Source organism: Colobus angolensis, unplaced genomic scaffold (genome assembly GCF_000951035.1).
Source record: "Colobus angolensis palliatus isolate OR3802 unplaced genomic scaffold, Cang.pa_1.0 Scaffold4, whole genome shotgun sequence".
Lineage (NCBI taxonomy): Eukaryota > Metazoa > Chordata > Mammalia > Primates > Cercopithecidae > Colobus > Colobus angolensis.
The window spans coordinates 16,586,538-16,606,561 of record NW_012117376.1 but is presented as its reverse complement, the minus strand read 5'-3'; the positions used below and the strand labels follow the sequence as shown (position 1 = coordinate 16,606,561).

General features: G+C 43.6%; 1 protein-coding gene across 3 annotated transcripts in view; it reads left to right on the top strand.

Moving 5' to 3' along the window:
• The window catches only part of CLIC4 (chloride intracellular channel 4), a 112,033-nt gene that overhangs the window by 8,661 nt on the left and 83,348 nt on the right, over positions 1–20,024 (top strand). The gene's annotated exons all lie outside the window — the stretch shown is intronic.

The following is a 20,024-nucleotide window of genomic DNA, read 5'->3' as shown; positions in this document are numbered from 1 at the left end:
CCGCCGCCGCCCGGAGCCCGACCTGCGGTCCGCCGCCTGATGAGCTTTCAGACGAACTTCTTTGAACGCTTTTTTGAAAAAACATTTGCTCCCCACTGATCTGAAACGGAAACTTTAATTTTCGATGCAGTCTTAAACAAATTTACTAACGAGCAGGTGCTCTTGGACCTTCGGAAAAGACCGAGATTCCCAACTTGTGTTTTTCTGTCTTGAGCATTTATTGGCTTTCTCGTTTCTCAGGCTCGGAGTGTTCTGTATGATGCAACAATTTTGGCTTCTCCCCCCGGCGTTGCTGCTTCGGGAAGGATTGTGTGTGCCCTTTTGTTTTGAAAGAAATTGAGGGAGAGAATTCTTAACTTGCTTGGGCTTTAAAGGGTTGGTTTTCCCTTCTTGTGTCTTCAGCTTTCATGTCCTGGAACTTATTTGCTTACACATACTACCCCTCTTCCTTTCCTTTCCATTTCTCTTTAATAGTTTTCATTTTAGCCAAAGAGAGTCGAAGTTACAAACATCTGGATCCAGCTCCTTCCTTCAAAACTTAAAAAAACACTTTGAGATTCTTCCAGCGACTTAAAAAGCCAGGCTCATTCAGAGCTAGGCAACATACTGGAAAGCAAATGGTCATCTAGAACTATTGGGTTCTTTTTTTCCCCCCGAGTTTTTACTTTAAAGAAAGGACATTTCAGGGTGTGTTTAAGAGATGGAGAAGGGCAGGGCGCTGTGGCTCACGCCTGTAATTGCAGCACTTTCAGAGGCCGAGGTGGGAGGATTACTTGAGTTCAAAAGTTCGAGTCCAGCCTGAACAAGATGGCGAAACCCCGTCTCTACAAAAAAATGCAAAAATTAGCTGGGAGCGATGTTGCTCGCCTGTACTACTCTGGAGGCTGCGGTGGGAGAATCGCTTGAGCCCGGGAGGTCGAGGCTGCAGTGAGCCCATGTCGCACCACTGCACTCCAGCCTTGGAGACAGAACAAGACCCTGTCTCAAACAAAAAAGATGGAGAGAAGAAATAATCTGCAGTTACTTCTGCAGTCTTCAGTAATGATTGAAACAATGTTTGCCTTAGGATTTTCTTTCAATTGTCAATTTTCGATTTTTTTTTTGGTCCAGGTAACTGAAACAGCAGACAGGTATAGAACCCCCAAAATATCAAAGAGTTTCAGTTACTTTGAGTGGCAGATACAGTACTTTGAGGTGCATAGAATGTAGGAAGGAACCTGAAATATAAGAAAGGAGGGAGGCTGGGTGCTGTGGTCACGCCTGTAATCCCAGCACTTTGGGAGGCTGAGGCGGGCAGATCACAAGGTCAGGAGATCGAGACCATCCTGGCCAACGTGGTGAAACCCCATCTCTACTAAAAATACAGAAATTAGCTGGGCGTGGTGGCGGGCACCTGTAGTCCCAGCTACTCGGGAGGCTGAGGCAGGAGAATTGCTTGAACCCGGGAGGCAGAGGTTGTGGTGAGCCGAGATTGCGCCACTGCACTCCAGCCTGGGCAACAGAGCAATACTCCCTCTCAAAAAAAAAAAAAAAAAAAAAAGGTGGTGGGTGGAAAGCAGCATTGAGAAGGGAAACGAGTGGACCAGAGATGAGTTTAGAAAATTTTACTGAGGAATAAGAAGGAATTTCCATAAAGTAAAAAAAAGTGCATCATGAATAATCTGTACAACATGATACTCAATGGTGAAACTTTAGAACAGTGTTAAACTTAGAATAAGATAAAGCTACTATCGGGCCGGGCGAGGTGGCTCACACCTGTAGCATTTTGGGAGGCTGAGATGGGGAGATCACTTGAGGCCAGGAGTTTGAGACCAGCCTGGCCAACAGGGTGAAACCTTATCTCTACTAAAAATGGAAAAATTAGGCGGGCATGGTGGTGGGCTCAGCTCCTCAGGAGGCTGAGGCATGAGAATCGCTGGAACCCGGGAGGCGAAGGTTGGAGTGAGCCGAGATCAAGCCACTGCACTCCAGCCTGGGCAACAGAGAGAGACTTAGTCTCAAAAAAAAAAAGATAAAGCTATTATCAGTTACGGCTCTATTCAGCATTCTATTGGAGGAGCTAATCAAAGAAGACAAGAAAAATGAAGTATCTGAATTAGGAAGAGATCAGTGCTTAATGCCCTGCTTACTATTAATTGCATCTTTCAGTTAGAATAGCAGAGGGGCGTGGTGCAGTTTTCCAAACTTGAGTCACTTGCATACCCTTTCTGTTTTTCATATTTGTGTTGTGAACCACTGAAAATCATCCTTCCTACCACTAGTTGTGAGCCTTTCTCGTTGGGCTTGCTGGCAGAGAATCAGGGTTCAAGTCACAGTTCTTGACTCCTTGGTTGGGTTACCCTAGGTAGTTTTCACTCTTTAAGCCTTATTTATCTCATTTGTGAAATGTCTTCTGCTACCCAGTGATTCAACATAGCAAAACTTTGCACTGATATAGATCAGTTTGTTTGTTTGTTTTTGAGATGGTGTCTCACTCTGTCTCCCTGGCTGGAGTGCAGTGGCGCGATCTCGGCTCACTGCACCCTCTGCCTCCCGGGTCCAAGTGATTCTTCTGCCTTAGCTTCCTGAGGAGCTGGGATTACAGGCATACACCACCACGCCTGGCTGATTTTTGTATTTTTAGTAGAGACCAGGTTTCACCATGTTGGCCAGGCTGGTCTCAAACTCCTGACCTTCAGTGATATGCCCACTTTGGCCTCCCAAAGTGCTGGGATTACAGGCTTGAGCCTCTGTGCTTGGCCCCTAGACCAGTTTGTTCGAAAGGGAAAAAAAGGACAGGTAAAATGTGGTAAAGGGCATTCTTGTTCTCTTCTCAAAACCTATGTGTGGGAAATGCAAATGGGGGAAATACCCTTGTAAATATAGTTATTTTGAAAGCAGTGGGCCCGGTGTGGTGGCTCACTCCTGGAATCCCAGCCATTTGGGAGGCGGAGGGGGGTAGATCACTTGAGGTTGAAACCAGCCTGGCCAACATGGCGAAACCCCATTTCTACTAAAAATATAAAAATTAGCCACACACAGTGGCGCATGGCTGTAATCCCAGCTATCTGAGAGACTAAGGCAGGAGAACTGCTTGAACCCTGGAGGCGGTGGTTGCAGTGAGCCGAGATGGTGCCACTGCACTCCAGCCTGGGCGACAGAGTGAGACTCCATCTCAAAAAATAAAAATTAAAAAAAAAGAAAAAAGAAGTAGTGAGTGTGCAGAGGCTGTGGTTGTCCAGAGTGGTATGCTGAACAGTGTTAACCTGCCAAGAGGTATCTGAGTTTGTAGAAGAAAACTATTTACAGTTGAAGCACATAGCATGTATAGAAATTAGAAATTTGGTGGTGGTGCTGGGGGAAGGCCAAGGGATGCAACGGGGCTTTGAGCCTACCTGTCTAGCACTGAGCTTCACATTTAAGAGGGAGAGATGAACACCTTCTCAAATAGTGTGACTGAACTCACAGCTGTATTTTCTTCCCTGTGAGTAGTTTTTGGAGTTGTCCACCCATGAGCCCATTAACTGCCATCTATATAACAGCAGGATGGTTTTTTTGGTTTGTTTTTGTTTTGTTTTAATCTCAACATCTAGAGGATAGATAGGATGCCGTCCCAAAAGTAAAAAAGGCAGCTGGGCTGTGATGGCTCACTTCTGTAATCCTAGCACTTTAGGAGGCCAAGGAGGATGAATCTCTTGAGTGCAGGAGTTCTAGACCAGCCTGGGCAACATGGTGAAACCCTGTCTCTACAAAAGCTATTTAAAAGGTTGTCAGGCACAGTGGCTCATGCCTGTAACCCCAGTACTTTGGGAGGCTGAGGCAGGCAGATCTCTTGAGCTCAGGAGTTTGAGACCAGCCTGGGCAACCTGGGTACCCTGTCTCTACAAAAAATACAAAAAATTGGCTGGGTGTGGTGATACATGCCTGTGGTCCTAGCTGAGATGGGAGGATTCCTTTAGCCTGGGAAGCAGAGGTGCTGTGAGCCGTGATCATGCCACTGCACTCCAGCTTGGGTGAGACCCTGTCTCTAAACAAATAAGTAAGTAACTAAGCTGGGCCTGGTGGCCCACGCCCGTAGCCCTAGCCCTAGAGGCTGAGGGTGGGAGGATTGCGTGAGCCCAGGAATTCGAAGCTGCAGTGAGCTTATGATCATGCGCCTGCACTCCAATCTGGGTGACAGAGCAAGACCCTATCTCAGGGAGAAAAAAAAAAAAAAAAAGGCTTACAGTGGCAGTCATCCTCAACAGTGGAGACGCTCTCTGCTCCACCCAGAGGAGCCTGGTAGATGTATATATTTCCAGCTGGGAACCACCAACAGATACGGTATATTTCTTTTTTCTTTTTTTTTTGAGACAGAGTCTCGCTCTGTCGCCCAGGCTGGAGTGCAGTGGCGCGATCTCACGTCACTGCAAGCTCCACCTCCCGAGTCCACACCATTCTTCTGCCTCAGCCTCCCGAGTAGCTGGGACTACAGGCGCCTGCCACCACACCCGGCTAATTATTTTGTATTTTTTTAGTAGAGACGGGGTTTCACCATGTTAGCCAGGATGTTCTCGTTCTCCTGACCTCGTGATCCGCCTGCGTCAGCCTCCCAAAGTGCTGGGATTACAGGCGTGAGCCACTGCATCCGGCCCAGATACGGTATATTTCAGACCTTTTAGCAAGGGCATAAGGTCCTTTATAATCTGACTACTGCCTAGGTTTCTTTCTTTCTTTCTTTCTTTTTTTAAAGACAGAGTTTCGCTCTTGTTGCCCCTCAGCCTCCTGAGTGGAACTACAGGCGTGTGCCACCATGCCTGGCTAATTTTGTATTTTTAGTAGAGACGGGGTTTCTCCATGTTGGTCAGGCTTGTCTCGAACTCCTGACCTCAGGTGATCTGCCCGCCTTGGCCTCCCAAAGTGCTAGGACTGCAGGCATGAGCCACCGCATCTGGCCTACTGCCTGGGTTTCTAATCCAACATGTCCAGTTACTAATTGTGTATCCCAGGATACATTACTTAAACCTCTCTGTGCCACATCTGCACAGTTGGGATATTAGTAGAACAGTCCTGTGGGATAAATTAATATATGTAGTATGCAACAATCTTAGAACAATGTCTAGTACACAGTAAGCAAATAAATGCTAGTTGTGTTTAATTTTTGTATGAATATATATTTATATGCAGATCTCCCCTACTAGATAGACAGTAAATTCCTTGGGGATGCGGTGTGCATATGATTCAGAGTGCCTGCAACTTAAGAGGATGCCAAATGTTTGAAATGAGATTGCTCCCTTCTTTCAGAGAATTCTGTTTTTGAGCATTTTGTTGTCAATGTATGTCTCTACCATGCTTTGGAATTAGAAACCACTTACCGAGATCCCCGATGGTTGCAGTGTCAGAACATGGTTCTTCATCCTGTTTTCTCTAGCCTCCAGTCTCCAAACCCAATGTAATTTTATCTACTCACGTCTTTTTCTCCATTATTTAATACTTCCAGTTTTTTTTTTTTTGAGATGGAGTCTCACACTGTTACCTGGGCTGGAGTGCAGTTTCACAATCTTGGCTCACTGCAACCTCTGCCTCCTGAGTTCAAGCGATTCTCCTGCTGCAGACTCCCGAGTAGCTGGGATTGCAGGCGCCTGCCACCATGGCCAGCTAATTTTTTGTATTTTTGGTAGAGACGGGGAGCTAATTTGTACTTCTAGTAGAGATGGGGTTTCACTGTGTTGGCCAGGCTGATCTTGAACTCCTGACCTAGTGATCCGCCTGCTTCGGCCTCCCAAAGTGCTGGGATTACAGGCGTGAGCCACTGCACCAGTCTTTTATATATTTACTAGTGTTTCTTGTTGGCTGTGTCCAGAATTTGGGGAACCAAGATTTTTGTTTGGGTAAAGCTAAATATCAACTTTTGAACCACAAATGAGAGTAGTAGAGACGGGGTTTCTCCATCCAGCCTGGCCAACATGGTGAAACCCCATCTCTACTAAAAATACAAAAATTAGCCGGGCACGGTGGTGGCTGCCTATAATCCCAGCTACTTGGGAGGCTGAGGCAGGAGAATCGCTTGAACCCGGGAGGCAGAAGTTGTAGTGAGCCGAGATTGTGCCATTGAACTCCAGCCTGAGGGACAAGAGCAAGACTCTGTCTCAAAAACAAGCAAACCAGAAAACAGAAATTAATCCCTTTGCAGAGTTCAGTTTTATGGGCTGGAATTTTATGGGCTGGAATAAACTTGTTGCCATGCCACTGTGAATTGGGACGGCAAGTAGTCACCAAGCTGCTGGGATTGGGGTGGCGGTTGTAAAACGTTAATCTGGTGCAGGGTGGCATAACACATAAGAGTCTGTTTCTTTTGAGATACTTGGCAGAGGTTCCTAATGTGCATGGACTCTGGAGCCAGACTGCTTGACTTGAATCTGGCTTCTAGTGTCAGGCAAGTTTTTAAGCTCTCAGTGCTTCAGTTTCCTAACTTCTAATATCAGGATAATAATAATAATAATAATAATAACAGTTTTATATGGTTACTGAGGGGATTAAAACTGTTAATCTATGCATATTAGTTAGGGTAGTTTAAGTTGCTGTAATAAGTTATCTCCCCACCAACAATGGTTCAAATAAGATTGAAATTTATTTCTTACCCTTCAGTCCAGGAGAATGTCTTCGATGTTAGGGTGACTTTCCTCCTCACAGTCATTAAGGGACCCGGGCTCTTTCTAGCTTATTTGTCCTCTAACGCCAAGAGCATTGTCCTCTTCTGAGTTGTCAAAGTTGGTGGCTGACAAGTACTGTCTGCTGCCAGTGGGGGGTGGAAAATATGGAGGAAGCACATCTTGAGGGCTGCAGCTCAGAAGTTCTACCTGTTACTTCTGGTCACATTCTACTGGAGAGAACTTAATCACATAGCTTCATCTGTAAGAGAGGCTGGCAAGCGTGGTCTAACCGTATACCATCCTGTGTAAAGCTTTAGGAAGAGTGCTTGACGCAGAGTAAACACCTTTTGTCATCGATAATAGTATATAATTTTAAAATGTAGACTCTGTTAGTAGGATCAGGGGGTTCTGTAAATCCTTGAAATTACAGTAAAAATTATAATGTGAGGCTTTTTTTTCCTGGAAATTCCTAAACCAAGGCTAAGAACCAGTGTTTTAAAAGAAGTAAATAGTGGAATCCTTAGTGTCAAGAATACTTTGTATAAGCAAGGTATAAAAGAAGGGCTTGGGCTAAATCACTAAGGTCTCTTCTAGTTATTATTAACTATGACTTAAAGAATGTACCGGCATGAACTAAGTGCTGATACTGAGTTAAGTACTATGGAAGATGTAAGAAATTATTAAACAGTTAATTTCTTACTGTTTACAAAGGAAAGAAAACAACACAAGATGGTCCATGCTTAAAGAGTCAAGTGTGGCTCACATTAAGTTGGGCTAGGAGATATGGGGAAAGATGGAAGGAGGCTTAAACTTGACCTTGAAAAAGGAGGTGAATAGGTGGGTTTGGAATAGCCAAGAATGGGAATGTGAGTTTTGACATCATTTGGAAACTCCTTATGCAGGAAACAATTGGTAGATTGATACCTAAGAAGGAACCAGGAGTGATTCAGATCTGTAGTGCCAGGGAGACAGGTTATTTAAAAGTTGAAGAAGAGACTTTTAAAACCTAACCTGGGTTTTTGTTAATGTATACATTTTCCTAGCCTTTTTCATTCTCCCCATACTTTCCTATTTTTTTGGATTGCTGTCTATTCAATAACTTTTCAGTGGCACTTGGAAAGGTGCAAATGGATTGTACAGACGGACTGTTTGACAGTTTAAAGTGGGAATTCTTTATATTTTGTTTCAAGGGCAGGCTTCAAACCTCCCCCCATCTTTGTTTTTTCAAACAGAAAAAATGAAATAAATTTTCTATAGGAAACGATGCTGCAAACTTTGTTCTAGTAATTAACAAAAACTAACTCAATATTCAGACAATATTACCTTGAATCTAAATTTGCCATTCATTTGAGGTTTCTGGGGGCGGGGGGTGAATTCAGGAGACAGAAATGAATGTAAAGTATGAAGTTAATGAAAACCTATTATTGTAACTTTTTTGCCTGAGCTGTTCCTGAAGACCTAACAGTGCTGCTTTTGGCAAAGGCCAAAGTTGATGATTTTGGTTTAATGTAAAAACCTGTGAGAAAGGAGCCTAGAATGGGGAAGATGCAGGAGGCTTTGAGCCTAGGAGACTGAGCACATGAAAAGCTTAACACAGTATGAATAATGATAGGAAAGAGGCAATTGGGAGAAGAACCTGGCTGTCACGAAAAGTCACAGTTGGTTTGGGAAGATGCCTGCAGAGGTGCCTAGAAGCCAGTAAGTAAGGATGGTGAGGCATCCTTTCCCGCTTCCTGTTTCATTAGAGCTGTGGAGCCTCAGTGTTCTGATGTCTCCTGAATAGGGAATTATGAGTCCATAAAAGGAGAATGTGTTAGGCAGGATGGGAAGTGTGATTAAGGCATGAGTTAAGATTTTGGTCAAGTAGAGGAGTAAGCTAGGATGGGTTTGCCCATTTTAGATGCTTGTGTAGAGAATAGAAAGGGACTTTCTGAAGGAAAGTAACATTAGGTCATGGTTACCTATTGTCTAAGGATGATTTAAGACATGTAAATGTAATTTAGGGCATTGGCTGGTGAATTTTCTTGTGGCTTTTAATTATATTGTTTATTTCGAGACTTGCCTCTTATCTCTCAGTGGTCAGTTCCAGATATTGGTATAAGATATAAGAAATAACAATCATAGGCCTGCTGCAGTGGCTCACACCTGTAATCCCAGCACTTTGGGAGACCCACGTGGGCGGATCACCCGAGGTTAGGAGTTTGAGGCCAGCCTGGCCAACATGGTGAATCCCTGTCTCTACTAAAAATACAAAAATTAGCTGGGTGTGGTTGTGGGAACCCGTAATCCCAGCTACTCGGGAGGCTGAGGCAGGAGAATTGCTTGAACCCAGGAGGCGAAAGTTGCAGTGAGTTGAGATTGTGCCACTGCACTCCAGCCTGGGCGACGGAGAAAGATTCCGTCTCAAAAAATAAAATAAAATAAAATAAAATTATAGCCTGGGCAAAATAGTGAGACCTCATCTCTATAAAAACTAAATTTTTGTATTTTTAGTAGAGATGGGGTTTCACCATGTTGGTTAGGCTTGTCTTGAACTCCTGACCTCATGATCTGCCCGCCTCGGCCTCCCAAAGTGCTGGGATTATAGATGTGAGCCACCACTCCCGGCCCCGTGTCTACTAAAAATACAAAAATTAGCTGGGCATGGTGGTACACGCCTGTAATCCTAGCTACTCAGGAGGCTGAGGCAGGAGAATCTCTTGAACCTGGGAGACGGAGGTTGCAGTGAGCCGAGATCACACCACTGCACTCCAGCCTGGGCGACAGAGTGAGACTCTGTCTCAAAAAAAAAAAAAAATTAAAATTAAAAAAAAAAAAAAAATTGGTCTGGTGTGGTGGTGGTTGTGAGTACCTCTAGACCTAGCTTTGGCAGGCTGAGGCCGGAGGATCACTTGAGTCTAGAAGTTCGAGGCTACAGTGACCTATGATTGTGCCACTGCACTCTGACCTGGGTGACAGATGGAGATCCTGTCTCTTTAAAAAAGAAAAAAAAGAACTATCCATATAATTAGCCTTATATGGTTTCTTTTTTTTCCTTTATTTAAAATAAAACCACAAAAACAAAATTAAAGAAAAAAAGCCAGGATAATGTATGAGTCTAATTTATGAAAGTGAGAACTTAATGCAGATAAATAATACTGTATTTGGAAATTGTATCAAATGTAGACTAGGAGTATCTTAAATTTTAACATTATTATTATTATTATTTTTGAGACGGAGTTTTGCTCTTGTTGCCCGGACTGGAGTGCAGTGGCGTGATCTCGGCTCACCGCAACCTCTGCCTCCCGGTTTCAAGCAATTCTCCTGCCTCAGTCTCCTGAGTAGCTGGGACTATAGGCACGTGCCACCACACCCAGCTAATTTTTTTGTATTTTTTAGTAGAGACGGGATTTCACCATGTTGGCCAGGATGGTCTCGATCTCTTGACCTCGGGATCCTTAGCCTCCTGAAGTGCTGGGATATAGGTGTGAGCCACCGCACTCGGCTAACATTAATATTTTGAACAAGTAACTATTAGAACCAGGGCCAGGAATGGACCTGAGTGCAACATGCATAAATTTTGTACCTTTAAGCATCCTTTTGTAGGTGTCTTTGCTTTTCTTGAAGTTAAAATACACGCTGTTTCTTGGAGCTGAAATAAGCTAGGAATATGACAGGTTTTCTTTTTCTTTTTTTGTAACAAAATTATTACTTCCAACTTACATGTGAATAACTCATTCTTATGAAAAGATTTAGTTCTTATTATAATAGAATTGTAAAAATGTCAGTCACATGTAATAACTTAAGTATTGAATTTTACCACTGTGCAGCATAGCTGTTTATTTGTGTATGTGGGAGAAGAAAATAGAGAATCTGAAGAAATATTGGCGAATACAAAACCAAATAATCAGATGAAAGCTGAGGTAATTAAGAACTTTTTTTTTTTTGAAATGGACTCTGTCACCCAGACTGGAGTGCAGTGGCGTGATCTTGGCTCACTGCAACCTCTGCCTCCAGGGTTCAAGTGGTTCTCCTGCCTCAGCCTCCTGGGTAGCTGGGATTATAGACACCTACCACCATGCCTGGCTGGTTTTTTTTTGAGACGGAGTTTCACTCTGGTTTCCCAGGCTGGAGTGCAATGGCATGATCTCTGCTCACCGCAACCTCTGCCTCCCAGGTTCAAGCGATTCTCGTGCCTCAGCCTCCCAAGTAGCTGAGATGACAGACATGCACCAACACACCCGGCTAATTTTGCATTTTTAGTAGAGACGGGGTTTTTCCGTTTTGGTCAGGCAGGTCTTGAACTCCCGACCTCAGGTGATCCGCCCATCTCAGTCTCCCAAAGTGCTGGGATTACAGGCGTGAGCCACCGTGCCCGGCCTAGTTTTTGTATTTTTAATAGAGATGGGGTTTCACCATGTTGGGCAGGCTGGTCTTGAACTCTTGACCTCAGGTGATCTGCCTGCCTTGGCCTCCCAAAGTGCTGGGATTACAGGCATGAGCCACTGCACTTGGCCTTAAGAACTTTTAAGGATTTGTAAATTCTCTGCATGTTTTCTTCTGCTAACAACCAGTTACTTTATTTTGGAAGTAGAGAACAGGTGGTGGATTACAAGACTGAATATTCATTAAAAACTAAAGGTGGGCCGGGCGTGGTGGCACACGCCTGTAACCCCAGCACTTTGAGAGGCTGTGGCAGGACGATCATTTGAGCCCAGTAGTTCGAGACCAGCCTGAGCAACACAGTGAGACCCTGTCTCTAAAAAAAACTAAAGGTGAACCAAACTAGATTATTGTGCTACCTAGGAAAATGGAAAAAGTGGTAGCTGTGAAAACAGACTAATCAGGAAAAAAAGAAGGTGATTAGACTTAAGAAATTAAATTTAAGCCTTGACCATAACAGCACCCAAGACTGAAATGAAATTTTTTCTTTTTCTTTCCTTCTTTTATCTTTTCTCTTTCTTTTTTTTTTTTTTTTTTTGAGGCACAGTCTTGCTCTGTGGCCTAGGCTGGTACAGTCACAGCTCACTGCAACCCCAATCTCCTGGGCTCAAGTGATCCTCTTGCCTCAGCCTTCCAAGTAGCTGGGACCACAGGCACGCACCACTATGCCTGGCTGCTTTTTGTAGAAATGGGGTTTCTCAGTGTTGCCCAGGCTGGCCTCAAACTCCAGGACTCAAGCAATTCTCCCGCCTCAGCCTCTCAAAGTGCTGGGATTATAGGCATGAGCCACTGTGCCCAGCCCTATTTAGCCTTTCTCTGTTTTAGTTTAAATATTGGTCCTAAGTTTGAAAAGGTAATGTCATTTCCTTTCTGCTTTCTAGTATATTCATTGTGTGTATTATGCTCTTTTTAAAAAAGCATCTTCTTTCCAGTTATAAAAGCTATATGTATTTACTCTAGACAACTTAGAAAACAATAGAAAAGCATAAATAAAGTAAAAATTACTTATAATCCCTTGACTAGAAATAGTTGCTATTGTATGTCCTAGTCTTTCTTTTCCTCCTCCTCCTCCTCCTTCTTCTTCCTCCTCTTCCTCCTCCTCCTCTTCCTCCTTCTTCTTCTTCCTCCTCTTCCTCCTCCTCCTCCTCCTCCTCTTCCTCCTCCTCTTCTTCCTCTTCCTCTTCCTCTCTGGCTGGAATGCAGTGGTGCAATCTCAGCTCACTGCAACCTCTGCCTCACGGGTTTGAGCGATTCTCCTGCCTCAGCCTCCCAAGTAGCCGGAATTACAGGCGCCTGCCACCACACCCGGATAATTTTTTTTTTGAGGCAGAGTCTCACTCTGTCGCCCAGGCTGGAGTGCAGTGGTGCAATCTTGGCTCACTGCAACCTCCACCTCCTGCTTCAAGCGATTCTCTTGCCTCAGCCTCCCGAGTAGCTGGGATTAGAGACATGCACCACCATATCTGGCTTATTTTTGTATTTTTAGTAGAGACAGGGTTTTGCCATTGTTCGCCAGGCTGATCTCGAACTCCTGAGCTCTGGTGATCTGCCCACCTTGGTCTCCCAAAGTGCTGGGATTACAGGCGTGAGCCACTGTGCCCGGCCCTTAGTCTTTTTTTATAAGCTTGCATGAATTATTTATTTATTTTTATTTTTGCTTGCATGAATTATTAATGAGAATTTATATATAATATTTTAATGCTGTTCATGACAGAATACTTGAATGAGTGAAGAATGAGGGCTGATCTGATATGTAATGTGTGTTGAATTAAGTAAGTTGGTTTAAAGAAAATTTATTTAGGTTTTATAAAAGAAACTCAGATTTTGCCTATATCTTCCTTAGAACATTTGATCTTTGATGGAAGAAAGCATGTCATGAAAGTATGACACGAAATGTGCCATCACCTAGAATGGATGTTGATTAAATGGTTTGAAGGTAGATCCTCCTCTTGTGCTCTTTAGGAGAAATCTATTCTAAAAATGAAAGTTATTTTTCAGTATTAATTTCTTCCTTCAATATCTATGTAATAGGTAAGATATGTCCATTTTATAGTTAAAGTATAATAAGAAACCAGTCTTTGCCTAGGAACAGTTGAGCACAGTATAGGGAATCATAATAGAAGCAAACATCAATTGAATACTTGCCATGCAGTAAGTGCTGGAGAGGTAAAGGAATAAGAATGAGCCCCTTGTCTTCAAGGAGCTCTCAATATAACCAAGTAGACAGTGATGGTGGCTTGGATTAGGGAGGTGATGGAGAGAAGAGAATGGATTTGAGGTAGATTTTGGAAGTGGTGTCAATAGGAAGATGTTTAAGAAGGAGGTATGTGAGAGAGAAAAGTGTGAGAAATGACTTGGGTTTGTAATTAGAGTCATTGGTCAAGAGTTGCCATTCATGGAGAGGGAGGAGGAGCAGACAGAGTTCAAGTTTTGACTTGTTGAGTATAAGATGGCTGAGATGTCAAGTGGAGATGTTGGTAGAAAGTTGGATATACAGATCTATTCAGAAAGAAGCTAGGCAGGATGGAGACATTTGGGACTTTATGACATATATGCCATAGTTGACTGACATACATATATGTATATATGACACACACACACACATATAATATTTGGTATTTAAAGTGTATGAGGCTGGATGTGGTAGCTCACACCTATAATCCCAGCACCATGGAAGGCTGAGGTGGAAGAATTGCTTGAGGCCAGGAGTTTTTGACCAGTCTGGGCAACATAGCAAGACCCCATCCCTGCAAAAATAAGAATAAAATATTAGCTGGGCATGATGTCACATGCCTATAGTCCTAGTTACTTCAGGAGGCTGAGGCAGGAAGGATCACTTGAACCTAGGAGTTAGAGGCTACAGTGAGATATGATCGTGCCACTGCACTGCCGGATGACGGAGTGAGACTCTGTCTCTAAAGAAAAAAACAAGTGTATGAGATCATTCTGTGGATGAGTAAAGAGTAAGGAAAATGCCTAGAAGCAAGTTCTGAGGAACTCTCAACACTTAGGGGTTGGGTAATGGAGGAGAAGCTAGACAAGGAGAACAAAGAGGAACTGTGGGAGAACAGTAGTGAGTGGTGAGAGGAAAACTACTCGAGTGAGGTAGGAGGAAGCTAGGAGAGGTTTGTAAGGAGGGAGTGACCAGTTGTGTCAAGCTGAGTATTTGTTGGATTTAACACCCTGGAAGTTACCGGCATCCTTAGTAGTAACAGCTTTGGTGGAGTAGTGGTGGTGGGGAAGTCATAATACAGCGGGTAGAAGAATGAAATAGGAAGCAAGAAACTGGAGTTGGTATGTAAAGTCAACTCTAACAAGAAACTTGGCTATGTAGAAGAGAGGTTGATAGCTGTAAAGGGGGATATATATGAAGGGAAGGCTTTAAAAAGTGTGATATGTAAGAGCTGGGTTGAATGCTGATCTATTAGAGGAAGAGGTGGAAAATTAAACAGAGACATGGTTTAATGGATGTCCTTTAAGGAATCTCCCAAATGGCCAGATTGGAACCCTCAGTGGTATGTATTGCTTCTTTGTATGAATTTTCATACAACCTTCCCCCCTACTTCTTTACTTGAGGCCAAGTAAACTCTGTGAGGAGGAGATTTTGTTCTTCATCTTTGTATAGGCCAGACTGTCCAACACTATGTTTTTTGAAGAACCAGCTAAGACGGTTCCTCCGTTTCCTTACTCCCACACTCTGCAAGTGCAAAAACCATTTTGTTGCTCTCTACTAAAGAAAGAATTGGCCGGGCATGCTGGCTCACTCCTGTAATCCCAGCACTTTGGGAGGCTGTGGCGGGCAGATCACCTGAAGTCGGGAGTTCGAGACCAGCCTGACTCGTATGGAGAAACCCCGTCTCTACTAAAAATACAAAAATTAGCCAGGCGTTTTGGCGCATGCTTGTAGTCCCAGCTACTTGGGAGGATGAGGCAGGAGAATTGCCTGAACCTGGGAGTTGGAGGTTGCAGTGAATTGAAATCGTGCCACTGCACTCCAACCTGGGCAACAGAGCAAAACTCCATCTCAAAAAAAAAAAAAAATTAAGTTCAAATCTATAGTCTGGCATTCAAGTCTATGGCTTTCATAGTCTAGCTCCAACTAATTGAACAAATTTATCTCCTACTTCTCCCGGGTCTTACAGTCCAGCTAAATTGAACTCTTCTTTGTTTCCGTGTGAGCTATCTTGTTTCCCTGAAGCAACCTTTCCCATCTCTTCCATTCCCAATTGTTTAAACTCTCCATAATCCTGTAAATCTCCATTTAAATGTGTCTCCCTTTGTTAATCCTTCAAGATTCATATTTCATGCCTCTTATGTGACTCTTCTGTTACCTATTTTGTTGATAGTTTTGCATGTATGTCTCATCTTTGTTATAATAAACTAAGCTCCAGGAGGGTAGATTCCTTGTCTTATTCATCTTTGCATCCACCACAATATTTAGTAGATTGTCTGCCTCATAATAGGCATTCAGTAAATCTTCTTGAATGAGTAAATACCTTAAGTATAGTTGATAGACCTTAACCTACTGCTAGTAAATTATAGTTGGCTAAAAATATTATTTATAAGTGCTGTGCTTTGGAAAAAGAGCATCTGCTTAGCAGCACTATTTGGTGGGTAGTTGTTGGAAAGCAAAGCATGGACTGGTTGAAATTGCTGGCTATAGCATTCCACCAAATTTGGTTATGTCACTAAACACGGATGATTTGATGTAGATTTGGAGGGGAAAGCGTTACCTTATTAGTTGTAAAGTCAGTATTTGTCAGAAGCCTTCCACTCACTTTTTCTGGTGTGACGGTACTTCGTTTGAAAAGATTCCAGTTCATAGTGGTAGAACCTTTTACTCTAGACTTTTAAGTATGGGGCAGTACGGCTTACAATTATGTAAGCTTTGTAGTTACAATGGCTTTTTTTTTTTTCTTTTTTCTCCCCCTGGAGATGGAGACTTGCTTTGTTGCCCAGGCTGGAGTGCAGTGGCACCTTCTTGGCTCACTGCATCCTCCTCCTCCCAGGTTCAAGCAGTTCTCCTGTCTCAGCCTCCCAAGTAGGTAGAATTGTAATTCCAGCATGTGACATGACTCCTGCCTAGTTTTTGTCTTTTTCTTTTTTCTTTTTTTAACTAGAAATGGGGTTTCACCATGTTGGCCAGGCTGGTCCTGAACTCCTGACCTGGGGTGATCCGCCCACCTCAGTCTCCCAAAGTGCTGGGATTGCAGGTGTGAGCCATAGTGCCCAGCTGTTAGAATATCTTCTAAGTCAAAAGCTGTGTATTAAGAATTTACTCCTGAAGCATGTGCGCAGTTAGGCTTTGCAAGAGAAACTCTCCACAAGATAAACATATTGTGTATTTTTTCTCTAAAGCTGGAACTAAGAGCGGTCTTCCCCATAAATAAAATGAAGTTCAAGCCTGAATAACATCTGCCCTTAAACGTTTAATTTGATGTATTAAAATTTTTTTCAGCCAGGTGTAGTGGCTCACACTTGTAATCCTAGCACTTTGGGAGGTGAGGCAGGTGGATTGCTTGAGCCCAGGAGTTCGAGACCAGCCTGGACAACACGGCGAAACCCTGTCTCCATAAAAAATGCAAAAATTAGCTGTGTATTGAGGCACACACCTATGGTCCCATCTACTTGGGAGGCTGAGGTGGGAGGATTGCTTGAGCCTGGGAGGCGAAGGTTGCAGTGAGCCAAGATGGCACTACTGTACTCCACCCTGGGCAACAGAGCAAGACCCTATCTCAAGGAAAAAAAAAATTCATACTCTGGTATCTTCTGGCATTTCACAGATTTTTTATTGTTGCTTTCTTCCTTTATTACTGGCAGATATCCCTTTAAATGTGGTGGTAAGAAGGCTCTCATTCTAAGACATCTGGATTTCTGCCAAAATTGATTTTTTAATCTTTTATTAAAAATAATCTCTCAAGCAAATTTGAGACTCACCACTAAAACCTTAAATTCCTTTTTATTTACTTTGTGTTTTAACTGTCTCTCACTGCAGGTTTTTGTTGTTGTTTGTTTTTTGGTAAATAGAGAGACTACAAATTAAAAAAATCTTTCATTAAACATGTCTTTACTAAGTGCCTACTAGGAACTGCTCTAAGCTCTGGGAAGCAGGAAAACGTACCCTCAGGTGCCAGTAATGAATGAGCTATAAGGAAGGCGCACTATACACCATTATCTTAGATGGGATAATATTTTCCGCTGGAGTTATTGTAACTCACTGGGAGGCCTTTTCACTTCTAGGAAGACCTGGTTTTCCTTTATTTAGAATAGATACTGTTCCCATTGACTTTGTTTTCTGTTGGATTTCTTAAATGCGTGGAAAAGTATTTCATATTTAATTGAACTAATATATACACTTATGGAGTGCTTTCTATGTGCCAGGCACTGTGTTAACTACATTACATCTATTAAATATTAACTCATTTGATTGTTACTCAATAAAATGTTTGCTGAAGGAATATATAGAAGCTTTTATTTTTTCCGTGCACAGGCTTGATTTCAGAGGAGTTTGGGAGGAAAAGAAGAAATAAAAGATCACATAATTGGGAAAAAGCAAATGCCTAACAAGAAGCCAGAGAAATAGGCCGAGAGGGTGATGCAAAAGACTGAGCTCAGTTCATATTTTAGATTGAAATAAACAGATTTACTTGTTTTTCCTTGCAAAATAAAAAAGATTTAAGGGAGAGTCTGCAACTCTGTTTTGACCCTGAGAATGTGGCTTGATAGCCATTATGATTAAGAGTGTTGGGAGCAGCTATTGTCCTGATGACTCAGCAGGAACCCCTGTGTTATATTATACCGTTGCCTCAGTATTGCATGTAACAAGTTCTTAATATATTTTGAAATATTTGAGATCATAGATCCCAAAATCAGAGCCAGGGATGATTGTTGACTTGAAGTGTCATTTGTATTTTTCTTTCCTTCTTTTTCTTTTTTTTTTCTTTTTTTTTTTTTTGAGATGGAGTCTCACTCTGTCACCTAGACTAGAGTGCAGTGACACCATCTCGGCTCACTGCAGCCTCCACCTTCTGGGTTCAAGCAGTTCTCCTGCCTCAGCCCCCCAAGTAGCTGGGATTACAGGTGCCCACCATCACGCCCAGCTAATATATATATATATATATATATAAAATTTTTTTTAACTGAGTTAACCATGTAATGTCAACAAACTCCAGACCCTGTAGCAGCTTAGAGTAGCTTATCAGTCCCAGCCCCATCCCTGTGTTCCTCACCTGCCTTTTCGCCCTGGCATGGGCACAGGTTTTCCTGCAGTTCTCATCAGGAGGGGAGGGCAGGGGAGCAGGTGGGCAGGGTCAAGAGAAGCAACCCAAGATGGATGAGAATTTGCTTCACTGCCAGAAGTTTGCAGTCATTTCTGTTTTGCTACATTTTGTTAGCACTGTTCTTGCTTCCTTTACTAACATACTCTTTTTCAAACCTTCCATTTCAGTTTTCCCTCCTTCTTCTTCTTGCTCTCAGTAGTACGAGACAGTGGGCAGAAGTGACCTTATCAGTCTGTGTCCTTTGGGTGTAGTCTTTCATCCACAAAAAAGATTTAGGGACTCCAAGGACAGAGATCCAAAGTCGCAGGAGGGGGGAAAAAAGAGGTGGGGAGGAAGGAAGGAGAGGAGGCAAAAAAGTACCGGAGTCAGGGAGGATGTTTTAAGCTAGTATTGGGTAAAATGAAAGGCAAGGAGTCAGACACAGACACCATGGCCTGGAAAAGCTGTCATTCTCTAATGAAAAAGCTGTATCAAAACCGTTTTCATGTGTAAAGGCAGGGAAAATCTGAAGATATATTCCAAGTCAGCTCATAAAATGACACAATAGAAGTAAACTGTATAGTAGGCCATGGACAGGATGCTAAAAAGACTTCACAGATGTTTCAGGTGTTGATCTTCTATCAAAGGGTCAGTAAATATTCCAGTGTAAGCTGGAATCTGGACTATATGGTATCCAAACAAGCAGTTGCCTCTGTCACATCAGGATTCACAATGAAATTAGGCAGAGTCAAAGGAAACAGGCCACGACCTCCCGGCCAGGGGAGATCTGCGGCTCCACTCTCCCCGCCTGCCCACTTCCCTGTCCCCATTTCCCCTGACAGTAGCTCGCCGAAAGCGTTCCCAGGCTGATGGTTTCTTCCTTCCAGCACGACGCGGGCTTTTGACTCAATTCAGCCCTCCAGCCAGAGGCGGGTGGCCACAAGCCTGGGGCCCCCGGCCGGCAACCGAATTGTTGGGCGCAGCGTTGGCCCGGGCCGGTCCCGCCACTGAGGAGCCGGAGCTCCTCAGGGAGAGGGACCCCGCCGGCCCTGGGAAGCCGCCCCAAACGGAGCTGCCTGGCCACCGAGCCTACCTGCCGCACCTGGGCAGCGGCCGGGCCTGGGTCCCAGCCGCTGGCCACCCGCCCGGGCAGGCCGGAAGGAACAAAGGCGCTCCCAATATTTGTTTTTAATTTAAAACAATTTTTTTTCCTTTTGCGATGCAGTCTTGCTGTGTTGCCAGGATGGAGTGCAGGGCTGATCTCGGCTCGCTGAAGCCTCCACCTCCCGGGTTCAAGCTATTCTCCTGCCTCAGCTTCCCGAGTAGTTGGGACTATAGACGCGCCACCACGCCCAGCTAATTTTTGTATATTTAGTGGAGACAGGGATACACCATGTTGGCCAGGATAGTCTTGATCTCTTGACCTTCTGTTCCACCCGCGTTGGCCTCCCAAAGTGCTGGGATTACAGGTGTGACCCACCACGCCCAGCCTATATTTTTAATAGAGACAGGGTTTCACCATGTTGGCCAGGCTGGTTTTGAAATCCTGACTTCAAATGATCCGCTTGTCTCAGCCTCCCAGAGTGTTAGGATTATAGGCATGAGCCATTGCGCCTTTTTTTTCTTTTTTTTAGAGACCAGGTCTTGCTATGTTTCACAAACTGGTTTTTTCTTTTTCTTTCTTTCTTTCTTTTTTTTTTTGAGAAGGAGTCTCGCTCTGTCGCCCAGGCTG